The sequence below is a fragment of the Lissotriton helveticus genome, chromosome 5_1, assembly GCF_964261635.1.
Source record: "Lissotriton helveticus chromosome 5_1, aLisHel1.1, whole genome shotgun sequence".
NCBI classification, from domain to species: Eukaryota; Metazoa; Chordata; class Amphibia; order Caudata; family Salamandridae; genus Lissotriton; species Lissotriton helveticus.
In genome coordinates this window covers 1900935033-1900949684 of record NC_136065.1, presented here as the reverse complement: position 1 = coordinate 1900949684, position 14652 = coordinate 1900935033, and positions in this window count along the sequence as shown.

Sequence of the window (14652 nt, the reverse complement as noted above, 5' to 3'; positions counted from 1 at the left end):
TACCTAATTTATTTAGTTTTTTCCAAAGTGATGGCTGGTCTACCATATCAAAGGCTGTTGAAAAATATATGAATGCCACATAGACATTAACCCCTCAAATTAAGATGTACTTTTCTGCTATGAGTTTCAGCATACATGTGTTATCCAATGTGCAATGTTGTTTTTCCTGAAACCCACTTATTTGATAGGGAGGATTTTCTCCTCTATCCATTCTGTGAGTGCTCCAAAATGCTCCTAGCGGGTACTTTCCCAACCATATCCAGTGGTGGTATTTGGTGATAGGTGCCAGGGAGATGTCTAGGACCTTTTTTGTCTAGCGGGGTTAAGAACGCTCCAGATCAGGAAGTGGGAGTAACCCCATGTTAGGTAACAGTAAGCAAAAAGATATGCAAGGTAGAAGGCCCAAAGCAAATGCTCCTTTTTAATGACAGTACTGGCCACCTAATCCCCACCCGTTGTCTCCGTGGAGCTCATTCCCTTAATAATTCCCACAATTTCATTCATAGAAGGAGCACAACATGCTGAGAGAGAAGGGGAGCTTCTGTAGGAGGGGAGGAAGCCGCACAGAAACAGTGTTTCTTGAATAAAGTTCATCAAGACAAGTACTCCATACTGCTTCCTTAATGGGAGCCGGAAGAGACTTTACTCTGGAACCACAGCTGTTTGAGATGATTTCCTAATATTGTTTGGCATGTTTACAGGAAGCTGCTTCTTTTAACTGGGCCCTGTTATTGTCTTCCTTCTCTTTTCTTCACGAGGTTTTTTTCCTGCATCTTTTCTTCTTAAGGATATAATTAATTTACTTCGTTCAGTAGAAAAAGACAGGAATTGTGCCCTCACTAATCTATTTATTTCCCCGTTTAAATCAGTAACTGAATTAGGATATAGTCTTCAGCGGAAGGTTAAGTTTCTTATTTTACAACCCGAATCCAGCGTTTCTATGGCAGGTTCAATGCTTAATCAGTGGGTCAACAGACCATCTTCCAATAGTGCTGTCAATAACAGCGCTGGAGATAAGGGGCCAAGTGATCGGGCCCTCGAAGGCAACGTGAGGTAGCACCAACGTAGTGTGGAAGGCTTCGTGGAAGGCGTTTGCGCTGAACGTTGGCGGCCCGGACCGGCAGCCCCACAGGAACTGAACTACCGGCCCAAGCGTGGCTTGCCCGTGGTGACAAGGTTTTGGAGTGAAGCCAAACCCCTGCGCCAGGAGAGGAGAGGAGAGTGGGGTTGTGCCCCCCCAGGTAAAGTGGATCATCGCCTGGGGCAGGGTGCAGGCCCGGAGGGACACTCTCTCGGCCTCTTGCTGCTGGCAGCTGTGTGCGCCTGTTGCTCCGGCCCAGATCTTGGTCAGTTCTGGTCCCAGACGGGGCAGTACAAGGGCCAGGGCCCGGAGTGGAACATGGGTGTCATCGTTGATACGTGCTGGGGGCAACCAGTCGCACAACTTCTAAAAACAGTCGTATAAAATTTTGCATATTTGTTGCTAATGAACTATCGAACTATTGGACAACATCAGACACTAGAAGTGCTTAACGATCTCTGGGGTTAGTGCGCTACGCACTACGTTATGTTTCTCTTGTAGGATACAGGATCATAGAGTAGCGCACTGCATTGGTTGTTTACTGCACTGTACTGAATTGCACTGTGACGCATTACCTTATTCCTTCCTTGCACAGGGCATGCTGGTGATGATACGCATTGCATTGTTTTCCTATCGCACTGTACGTAATTGCACCGTGACGCATTGCTATATTCCTTCCTTGACATTGCATGCTGGTAGCGAACTGAGTTGCATTACCTTGTGTTGACTCAGTACAAGATGTTGACGCAACGCATTACATTGTTTCACTGTGGCACTGTACAGGAACCCATTGTTAAGTAGTGCAGTATTCCTTGTATTTTGCAACGTGTGTGAATCTAGTGATATGACTTACCTAACCTGTTGAGAACGGTTGAAAGCCACCGTATCTGTTGGTTAGAAGCTGTGGTTGGGGAATAGGACCGCCTAACCCACCGGAAACAATATTACCCAGTGTATATATGTGAAAGTTGTATCGTGTGGTCATTTCGTATATCTTTGTATATAAAGTATACTCATTTTATACAAACTCGTGTGGAGTCTATTTGTGGTGACATCATTGGGATTGCTGTGGGCGTTGTTGCACATACTTAGGCTATCTGGTTTTAGGTTTAAACCTATAATAACTGATCAAACCCCACACAAAGGAAAATAGTAATTACCGGTGTAAACATATAAACACTGAAAAAACACCTTTGCAACCACAAACTAAGTGCCATTCATGGAAAGAAAAAGATGAGTGAAAGATTCATTTTTTAAATTTCTTCCTGAAGGGGCCAATACAATGTAACTTTGCTATACAAGGTAGCCTCAAGAAAGACTGGGTTAACATTATTCTGCTTGAGTTTTGTTGTTCAGGAATGTCACTAAAACATTGTCCCTTCTTCCTCCTGCTTTTTTCAGTTTTGTGGTCTTTGGTCAAAATATGCAGTGTTTAGAAGCATGTTTTAGGTCTTGTTTAGTTATTTTATAAACCGTAGAGAATTGGGAAATATCAAAATCAGATATGAAATGTTGGCTACATTTAATTTAACTAATAGGAAAAATGGCTAAGAATCTTTCCTAATATGTACCATCACATTTACCCACAGACAGAGAATGGATGAAATCCTTTGATACATCAGCCCCCTTTTCTAGTGAGTCAGTATTGATTGTAAGTGAATTGTCAAACACCACAGGCTTTAAACATTCAATGCAAGATGTAGTGACAGGTATATGTGAAAAGAATGCTGTCACCAAGCATCTGAGATAGTGGTGAAAACATGACACCAGGCGTTTGGTAAACTTGGAATGCAGTGTCATTTGGAATGCTGTTGAAAAAAATTCCATCCAAGTTCAATAAAGATTGGAGTGATATTGTGTGTATTTGCAGTAATTCAGCTACGTTTATGAAAATGTTGTATGATGGTCTGTCAAAATCGATACCTGAGCTGAAGTGCTTCCCTGTAAGAGATCCTTGTCACTTGCTAGATGGTATGCTGAAAGCATCTTTACACTCTTCAGAGTTAATGAAGAATGCTATTAACTTTGTAGTCCATTCTGGTGCAGTAAAAATGTATTTGGACCTCATATACCCTGTGCATACACTATCTATACACCTGCACTATCAGTGCAGAAAACAGGCAATGATTAAAATTAAATAAAAAATCCATAAACACCGGAAAAACACTGTTTCTGTTGTTTTTAATGGCACAAACATGTCTAACCACTGATAAACACAGTTTTTTAAGGTATTGAAAAACTGAAAAAACCCCACCAGAATTTACCAAAAATAGAAACTGAAAACAGGAAAGCCTACACATACTGAACACTTGTGCCTTGGAGATAAGCCTGGCTGCTTGTGTCAAGCTACTATGGGGTTGAGCAGGGCTGTCTCGGATGGTGTCCTTTCTTGACCTAACATGGGAGCGGGAGGGGCCGGGTCGCGCACTTCACAACAGCGGTGTGCGGAGGAACGCCGGCTTCTAACAGTAACCAATTTGGTCACTCAATAATCCAGTCCACAACTAAATAATTGAGAAGAGTAGGGTTTAATTATAAATTCAAAAAATAAATTTACATAAACCATTCTTAACATAATGGTATGGAAATACACAAGAAATAAAACATGTCCAAATCACCTAAAAAGATTTACTTCATATAACAAAAAGCAGACAACTAGTTCTACAATGACAATGCAAGTAATCAGGTAAAGGAATGGAGTATTACATTTCATCAAATGATTCTCAAAGGTAAGCATGAGCACACTATTTCGCCCTACACTGCCTTAACAGGGACCACCCTAAACTAAAAATGTTGTGAATAAGCTGCTAAACTGTGTAATATAGAGAGATTGGCAGAGTGGAGAAATGATGCATCTACAGCAGGAAGCACTATGTTGAGCTGAAAAAGAGGAATCCGCAGCCACGGTGTATGTACCATGTACTGCTGAGGAGGTCAGCAAGTGGGAAAGATAGAACATGGCTCCTATTATGATTGCATGTTATATTCTGACACAGTTAGTCCAATGGCATACTTACTGACACAAAAAGAATGGAGTACATTATATATCCTGGCACACTATTAAAAACTGGAATATTCCACATTATTTAGAATTATTTTTAAAAAGAAATCTTTTTTTTAAACATATAGTCTGATCCATCATTACAATCAAATAGCAGTAAGTAGATGCATTTTGGCAACATCAGGAACAAGAGATACAATAATAAATACACATGGCACAGATTATAGTCGTAGCACCAAATACACCTCATGTTTACTACTCTGTTATTACCTGGCCTCTTCCCCCTCCCATCTAGTTCCTGTATTCCTCCCTTGGGTTCCAGATTTGTTCCCATTTTTTGGGACGCGCTCTGCTTTTATATATAGCTCTTTCTGCCTGCTTGCACCAGTCCAAATCCAGCTTCCAATTGATAGGTCCTGGTGGATCCTGTGCCCCCCATGACCTTGCGATGTTTCATTTCGCCACCCCGAGGCCAGCATAAACCCATTCTTCGTGTGTGTGGGCCATTATTTAGAATTGTTAACTGCTGCACTATGTGTTGGTCATACAAGATCCTGTGTTCTTAGGATTAGGGAAAAATGCTCCTTGGGACTGTTGCTGGCCGTGAAGCAGTGGATTAATTCAATCAAGAACATTCCTTTAGAAGTCTTTCTAAAATATTAGGCTTTTCAAATTTGCATGGATGTAGTGTAACAACGCCCTGTAAAATGCATCCTTTGTACAACATTTCTTTCTACATTTGTTGGGTACATTACCTCCGAAAAAGTGTTCTCCCTTGGTGTTCTGACCTAATAACCTAGAGATTGTTTGGATATATTATGTAAAATATGCCATTGGGTGACGTTGAGGCCATTTCAGGTGGAATGCCTCTGTCAAGCTGGATTACAAATCTTACACTGTCCATTACCAATATAGGTTCCTATTGGGTATTCTCTATCCTTCAGGCCAGGACCTCTTGCATCTGAAAGGCTTGCTTTAATACAGTCTAATTCTATCAAAGGTTCTGTTACCGATAGACGACCGGAGTGGCATCCGTAATAGCGAATAGGCATAAAAGACTTTGTGTGTGTCCTGGTGATTATTCATGTTGCCCTTAGTTTTGATAAGGGTCCCGTCGATTCCTATGCATTTTTTATTGACATTGAACACCTTCACAAATTGCTGTGCAAGACAAGGACTTATTTTGCTTATACAGAGTCATTTTTAGGTCTTGCCTGAGCCAGCGCATGCGCTGCTTTGCAAGACATTTAGTAAATGGGTTTTGAAAAAGTGCTACCACGTGCTTATGTTGGCCTCAAGCTTGCGGTTACGTGCCTGTGCACGTGCGCATCCACCATCTGACTTTCTGTCAAGGCTCATTAAGCCTTACAGTGCGTGAATCATACTCCTCCACCCCCTTGCTCCCTGCTCTCACTACCCCCTCCCTTCTCCCTCTCCCTCCTTGGCTCTCTCTCTTCTTTCTCCAACAGCACAGGATACTCTTCGTCTTCCTCCGTACCCGGAAGCATATCTACTGCTTCCAGCTCCCCGACGGATTCTAGCAGCTCAGATGGCCACTGGAAGAGCGCTCTCGACGGCATGGTGTGCTACGAGAGTGAGGTGATCGCCGCCCTGGTGCCTTGCGGCCACAATCTCTTCTGCATGGAATGTGCTATCCGGACCTGTGAACGGCCCACTCCAGAGTGCCCTGCCTCCCACATTCCAGTCACCCAAGCCATACTCATCTTCTCCTAGCCAGACAACTTCAGGAAGAGCTACGATCCAAGGGGCAATGCTTGCTTTGCCCTACCCCCTAGAACACTTTTTAAGAACTACTACAATATGCCTAGTAGACCAACTGGAGACGGCCCACGCCCGCGCTCCCCCACCCTGCTCGCGCACAGCTCACACCCTCCCGCACAGCTAGCGCCCTCCCGCTCAGCTCGTGCACCCCCACCCTGCTCAGGGCCCAGCCGTGGAGCTGTCCACCTCCAGAGCACCCCTCTCGAGTGCGTCTCCAGGGCAGAGGGGAGGAAAGGTAATTGGGCGGCAGCGGAGTGTGCTTGATGTTTGGTGACACAAATGCCCTCGCCGTATCTGCGCATTATCTGCCAGGAATAGTGACCTTTGGCTGTTGCATAGCTGAGGCTCACCCTGCTGTCAACAGTGCCTCGCTCCTCCCTGCGCAGTCAGACGGGGCACAATCGCAGCTCCTTCGGGCCAGCCGCGATAAACTCCCCCTGAACTCCTTGCTCCTCAAGACACCCCCCCTCTGTCACAAAATCAAGCAGGCGCAGCATAGGGACACAGAAGTGGTCATGCTTCATCCTGTCAGGGGTCCCCTTAAGTACACAGGTCAGCAGATCAGCTTTCAGTGACCTGGGGTTTGTCCCGCAGTTGAGGTCTGCAGCAATGTGGTGACGGAAATGTTTCTGACAACAGATGACCCCTCACGGGTCACCACCCAGGGTATTTTTATTAATGATGTGTGAAATTTGCATCATTTGTTTTTATGTAATCAAGTGACATTTTGCAACTTATCTTAAAATATGTGAAACGCAAAACCAGTATTTAGTGCAATATTTATCGCCTTGTTGTTTTCGTTTAAACTAAATGACTCTGTCACTCTCACTCACTCTCTCGATAACTCTCACTATCTCAATTACTGACTAACTCTCACTCTCTCACTAACTAACTCTCTTACTCTCACTAAAACACTAACTCTCTCACTCTCTCACTACCTAACTCTCCCTCACTTACTAACTCTCTCACTCACTCTAACTAAATAACTAACAAACTAACCTTCACCATCCTGTTCTTTATGCCCACTCAAAAAACAACAACGTTAGCATAGCCAATAGGTCTCGCCTTGGAGACATTATAACTGTTTAGCCATGCAAGAATTAATATTGTTGCACCAATGATGTTATGCTGCATAACTAAATACTTATAAGGTCAAAAAAGTGAGACTTATTGGCTATGCCAATGCTTGTTAAGCTTATTCTGTGCCTTGAATGAGCCCAACACCAATGAATCAATCAACCAGATTCTTGTAGAGCGTCACTACTCACCGGTAAGGGTCTGAAGGCGCTGGGGGGCAGGGGGGAGAGGGGGATAGCAGATCCGTCAATGGCCTTGTGGTTCAGTTGAAGAGCCAGGTCTTGAGGTCTTTCCTGAATTGAGGCAGTGACAGTGATTGTCTGAGGTGGACAGGCAGGGTGTTCCAGGTCTTTGCAGTGAGGTAGAAGAAGGACCTTCCTCCAGCCATGGTCTTAAGGATGCGTGGGATGGTGGCAGGTCCAGCTGGGCGGAGCAGAGGTTTCTGGTGGGTATGTGGAATGCGAAGTGGTGGTTATGGTACACAGGTCCTCCGTGATGTAGGGCTTTGTATGTGTAGATGAAGAGCTGTGGGTTCATTTGCGAGGGAGAGGATCAGCTGGGTCTCGTCAGCGTAGGAGACAATGTTCAGCCAGTGGTTTCTGATGATGGCTGCGAGTGGGACTATGGTCTTGTGTTGAACAATTCCAAATTTGGATATGCACCACTGCTTAATTTGTAAAGAAACAAGTGCCAGAGCCCTCATCAGGAGGCCACTCCAGCTTGTACCATCCACTGTCCTTGACAGTTCTGCCAATGACATTACGAACTCAACCACTAACCATCACACTCTAACGAGTGTCACTGTTCATACTATTTCAGGCACCCAAAGGTATAGGAATGGCTTGCGTGGCAGTTATTAGTCATTGTTAATTTATATTCAGTTAATAAACAGCTGTTGTTGTGCTCACCCCTAACTAGGCAGACAGCGCCACCATGTGGCAGACTGTCATAAGAGTCAGTGCTAACATTTAAGTGCTGGTGCCGAGCACCAGAAGCCACCAGCTCAAATGAAGAACTGCTATGCACCAATTGGACAAGCTTCAATAATAACAAAAACTTCCTGCTTGCAGCCTCTTCACACAACTGAAAGAAAGCCCTGGATAAGCATCCACACATCTCCAGAGCCAATATCAATATACCTTATCAGCAAAAAGGAAATAGTTCTGGGAATGTTTGACTCCTCCAAATCGGCAGAGGGCCTTATCAGCCATTTATTCAGCCCTAATTCTTACTTTACAATTTTGAGGAAGCTACATTCGCTATTTTGTATAGATTATTATATTTCCATTGATGTTGCTTTAATAGAATTATTGTCCAAATCGATTTGACTTCTCCTGATAATGTGATGCTAATTGGAAATGAAGTCACCACCTTGAAATGTGGGCCCAGAATTCTCATCAATACTGCTACAGGCCCCATTCCTGCAGTTGTCACAAAGCTTCATTGGCTTCCATCTAAGCTCTGTATGCACTGTAATGCATGACCCCTGGCTCTGAGGGTTCACTCTCTGGTCAGCCCTCGAATTCGAAGCATAAATGGGTCTGAACCATCCTATGATATTGTTAAAATCATCGTCACTAGTAAATCATGTTGTTTGTTGTTGAAGCTGTAGTAGCATGAATGGTCACTTTAGTTCTGTGAACATCTATACACTTTGAGAAGATGAAAAAATGTAGCTCTTTGAATCGTCATAATTTTGCTGTAGGGAGGAGATTTTGCAGCTGATTGTCACAACTTTCGCACCCTGTATTTTTTTATTTTACCTTGCAAGGTATGCCTTTTTTTTTAGTAATTCTGTTCGGCTACTTTTTACTGTACGAATGGTCCGGGACCTATTTAATCCTTTTATTAAACCTTTAGGGCCTCATTTATGAGAAACAGGCATAGGGCAGTGCCACAAGCCCTCTTGCTCCGTTGCCCTATGCCAATGTGAAAGGGCAGGATTGCACCGCCCTGCGCTGGCGCACAAGTTGCTGCCTAGCGCCAACATAGGCACCCTAGCACTGTGGTGTAAGGGAGCCTCTGTTGCAAACAGGATTGCTTTTTTTCGCAGGAAGGGGCAACTTACTCCAGAAAAACAATCCTGAGAGGCATTTTCCTCTTTCTATGTGTGCTGCAAAATGCAGCACAAATGAACAGAGATAAAGGGTAGAAATAAAAATATTTATCCTTGTTATGCCTGCTCTGGGGAGGCATAAGGTTTTGCCACTGCCCCAGGTTTACGTGATTAAGTAAATCTAGGGCAGTGTCAAAATCCATGGGTGTTGAGAAGGAAAAGCCACTGCAACGCCCAGGGAACTCCTCCTTGATGCAGAGTAAGGCAAGACAGAGACTTGCGCTGCTCTGTCTTTCTCCATATATGAGGCCATGCAAAGCCACGCAGGATGACTTTGCGTCGCCCCATTGATATGATTGAGAGGCTTGTGTCACCAGAGGGTAAAGAAAAGTGACGCTCTGGCAGCACAAGCCTCTCATAGTTCCCATAGCTTGGAGCCTCATCACCGCGTCCAAAGCGGCGGTGGTAAATGTGTAGTGTGGGGCAACCTGTCTGTAATAGTCTGTGACTGGCACCCATCACGATAGACCTGACTGTTGCCCATGCCCTAACCCTTTAGGTCCTGTTACTCTGTCTGGCCTAATTAGGGGGAATACAAAAAAAATCTGTTCCAGCCTCTCGTCTCCGTAATATGCAAGAAGAAACTTGCAACACTGCACCAGTTTGAATCCTATTAAATAGTTATTTTGTTCATGACGAAGTTCGAGCTAAAATCAACATTTTGCTCCAGTCCAAACTATTTTAAGAAGCCTGGGAAAAAAGCATGCCAAGTGGCACATACTGATAGGACCTGGACCCCTGTACACCTCCCTCTTAAACTGAGGGGCCTATTTATGAACTTGTCATGCAGTGGAAACACCCACGCAACGCCCATGGAATGCCTTCCCAAGGCAGAGTAAGGCAATGCAGCGATTTGTGCTGCGTTGCTTTACTCCTGATTTATGGAGCCACACAGGGCCACCCAAAGTGGCCTTGCTTGGCTTCATACATCTCATTTAGGACTTGCATTGCTCTTGCACCCCCTTGCGTGGTGTTAGAGCGATGAAACTCTGCTTGTAAATAGGCTCCGAATATCTTTCAATAGCTTCCCCTGCAACTCAGCACCATGTAACCTCCTAGACCTTTGACATGGATCTATGTGGGTGCTTCTTGGATGCCCAAGGCTTCAGACCAAGCCTACATCCAAGAGTGATTGTCTAAGCACAGGCAACTGAAACACACCAGAGGGGGAAACAACGCAACTTTTACAATGCACTACCATTACAACAAAACTTTTACAACGCAACATCCATTACAATGCATGCATTTGCAACGCAACCATTACAACGCATGACACTACAACGCACACCACTACAACGCATGCCATTACAACTCAGTCATTACAACGCATACCATTACAACGCATAATATTACCATCCAACATTTACCCTACTGTTGCACCCCCTGGAGTTAGAATAGTAATTTTTTACCCCTACACTATCCAACACTTACCCTACTGTTGCACCCCCTGGAGTTAGAATAGTAAATTTGACCCCTACACTATCCAACACTTACCCTACTGTTGCCTATCCAACACTTACCCTACTGTTGCACCCCCTGGAGTTAGAATAGTAAATTTTACCCCTACACTATCCAATACTTACCAAATATGCAATGAAATGTAATGCGTTGTAATGGTATGCGTTGTAAAGGTATTATGCATTGTAATGGAATGCGTTGTAAATGTAGTTTTTAAAATTTTGTTGTAATGGCATGCATTGTAATGGAATGCGTTGTAATGGATGTTGCGTTGTAAAAATGCGTTGTAAAGGTGTGCGTTGTAAAAGTGTGCGTTGTAACGTCATACATCCCACAAGAGGTGAGGGGAGGAATGCTTGCAATTTGTTTAACCAGTTGCAGTCGCTCGAGGTAGCATCCCAACCCATTATTGTTTTGCTACCAATTCCACCTCAGTTTGGACCCAACCATATGCAAATCAGTCTTGACCCCTATCCTGATGGGAACAGTCCAGCCCAAACTGCCAGGCCAGGTCCCCCCTGAACTGGAACACAACCAGCTCAGGACTGGTTTTGCCCTAGTTGTGGTCTCATCAGCTGGGTACAGCTTGGTTCCAGTGACACAGTGTGCAGAGGACCCTTGTGTGGGCATACCCGTGCCACTCCGGGTGGTATATGAAGCACACAAAAGGTGATGGCAGGAATGCTTGCAATTTGTTCCATGTGAGTGAAAGGAAACCCCTGGATAACTTCCTCGAAATTGCGCCTGCAGCTCCAGTCACTGCCCCAGAGAAGACATATGCTAGGCACAAAAGCTGGTGATCCAAGTTCAATATAGCAAATCCCTTCATAGTGACTCTGACTGGCAGGCATGCCTCCCTGCACCAAAAGCAAATTTTAGTCATTTGGGGCGACCCTCTGCCTTTATACATCTTATGCCCAGCAGGACACCAAGAGCATATAGGCCATCCCTCCAATGGGCTGGAAGGAGTGCCGCAACCAAAACACTGGAGCACCCTCCACCACTGCAGCTGAGGTGTGCTGAAAGGAAAATGAACAGACAGGAGGAAGAGGTTATACAAGAGTTATAAGAGTTTATGTTCAGCTGAAGGGAACTGGAAATATAAAAAAGTCACTGTCCCAGGCAGAGGCGTAGCTATCATTAGTGCAGCATGTGCAGTACCACCAACCCCAGGGCATCAGGGGACAACTGTACCCAAGATATGGCTGTCTTTTCTACACAACTATGATCTGAAGAACATATTCCTTTGCTTGCATTAGGAACTGTGACACGGTTGCTATGCTGCTAAGCCAAGAACAGACTGTTAGAGAACCCTATTCTAAAATGAGGATGATCTGGAATGTGTTAGCCCAAGAAACAGACCAGTTTGAGAATGTGGAGAGTGAAAGCCAGTTTTTAGAGGGAAGGGCTGGAGAGATGTTTAGGAAGGAAGGAGAGTTACGACTAAAGATAGCAGGGGCGTCTCCTCCAGCTGAGTGTAAAATGAAAAATAAAATGTTACATTATTATCATTTTATTTTCCTGTATGGAGCCCAAGCCAGATTATGGCAGGGAGGGGCTAAGTCACATTGGGAGTGAGGAGGAGTGGTATGATGTGCACCATCATGCGAACTTATCATTTCTCCACCTGGCTGTATTGCACAGCTGGTTGGAGAACATGCACAGGCTCCCACTGTCTGTCTGAGCACCGAACCAGGCCGCCCAGACCAATCATGACGGTGCTGCCATGCTAGTGACAGCAGGAAGTGTCGTGACTGGTTTAGGGGAGTCTGGGTAGCTGTGTGCTTCCATGCTGCCAGGAAGAGAAGAGTACGGAGGAGAGGCAGCAGCCCTTCGCAAGTAAGTGAACCTTTTTAGGTCTCGCACCAGGGGACGCAGCGCGAAGCACTGTCGCCAGCGAGACCTATTGTCGCTGACTCGGCTCTCAAGGGAGACAGGAGATGGACACGCGCAGGCTGCAGGCCGGACTGGAAATGTGAACGCGCCGTGCACATCTCCTGTCCCCCTTGGCAGGCTGCAGGCCGGACTGGAAATGTGAATGCGTCGCGCACATCTCCTGTTCCCCTTGGGAGGCAAGCCAGCATGCAGTTTCACTTTCAATGTTAAAGATGTCGAGCTGGCACTTGCTATCTGCTACATTTACAGCCTGTACTTTCTTTTGCAACAAGTCCTGCAAGCCTCACGCTATTGTGCCGCGGTTGGCACTAACTAAGCACCTATGGAGCCCCCCCAGCCCTTCTCACCTTACCGGGCTGCTCTTCGGGGACTCCCTCAGTGGCCGCAGCACTTCTCCTGTGGGGCTTCCCTGGAATCCTGGGAGCCCCGCTCTGCCGTTGGCGACCTCAGCCTCCTTCTTTGATTTAACCGGGCACCCTCCTGGGACCAGGGACTCCCCTTCACCCGGCCCCCACCGCGGGTCTCTCCCTCCAGCATGGGAGCCCGGCGTCACAGCTCACGCCGGCCTCTTCCGGCTTGGTTCAAGGCCCCGCCTACGTCCCGGGCGGGCCTGCCTGACTTCCAACTGGGCTCAAGAGGAGCTCAGATTACTGCCGACATGTAATAGCAAACGTGCGGTAGCGGCCCTCTAGAGGCTCAGGAGTGAAACCTTCAGCTGACCCTCACAGCACGGTAATCCTGTGGCTCTCCCCCTGCACTATTTTGTCGTTTTAACACATACGAACACTGTATGTTTATGGTTCCTTCCACCACCTTTACCACACAATACTGCGACCAGCAACTCAAACATGACCCGTTCACATTTGGGTCAATTTTAGCTACACATTGTGTAACGTTAAGTAATGCCTGTGTGAAAACTGTGTTGATATGTAGGCTCCTGGCACCCCCCACTCCACCCCAAAACCTTGCTAAGACTATCTGTGGTAGACGTTGGCGAGCCACCGGAAGCTCGAGTCTGAGACTTGGCCCTTGCTCTGGCTCGACTCGAGGTCCTGTTGGAACCTTGAGCCCATAACAAGCCGAGCCTTCATGTGGCTTCTGCCTGGCTGACTCCCTGCCACAAGTTGTGGTGTTACGGTCAGACTGGTTGACTGTGGAACTGTCAAACTGGGGAACCAGGTTTAAGACTCAGCCTGGGCTCAAAAACATCCTGTGATTCTGGGCAAATCACTCGATCTCCCCAGGCCTACAAACTTTTCTTGTGACCCTGTGAAATGTAGCAGTGCTTTTCTGAATAAAGTGTTCCAATACCTTCGGGTCTAGTTCGCATTATATTTTTAAAAAACCAGAAAAATGCACTAAGAGTTCAAAACAAAGCCTTAACATAAGGAAAGACAAATAGTTGCCTATTTACTGCTGATTTGTTCAAAGTGAAACCAGAAACACTACATATATGAAAGGCTTCCCCGCTTACATTGTGTGATCTTGGGCAAATATTTTATTTCACTAAAACTCGTTTTTTTCAATTTTGTGTATGAAAACATTTTCAAATATGTGAGCTACCAGTTGTAGAAAACTCTTACTTTTAATAAGTACTTCTCAGTGGAGTGCTGTGAAGTGCGGTATTAACATCAAAGCCTTCACATTTTAAAGAAATACACTTTTAAAGATATCATCATAATTTTACGCGATCTTCGCTGTATGATTTAAATAGCAAATATTTTCAGGGCTCTAAGAACCGAGCCAGACCCTTCGCTCGGCTCTGGCTCTCCCTGTTAATCTGTTGGCTCGCCCGCCTCGAAACTTTTAATTGTTGAACAAGATGTTGTGTCTTAATTGTCTGGGTGGGTTTGAGTTCTAGAAGGGCCACTGATTTAAACTTGTGTAGTTTCTCTCTCCTTAAATAACCATTTGCTGCATAGTATTGACTAACTCCATCGATTCTGTATTTGCAATTTGCACTTTATTGGTAGATCCTATTGAAGACAATACCTCCTCTTTGTCACATACCTCCAAACATCCAAAATTACAATATCATCAGATTACAGTTTATAGGCGTCCCTCTCTGAGGAGTGCAGAGGCATCTGCTGGGCTTGAGATCTGATATGATACATTTTTCGTAATTTTACCAGCACAGTTTAGTTTGTTTGAAAGGCCACGAATGCATGCTTGTACCACAGGATAGATTTTACCACATAATTTGTTGTGTTTTGTAAGCAATAGTATCTTCCCTTTTTAGGT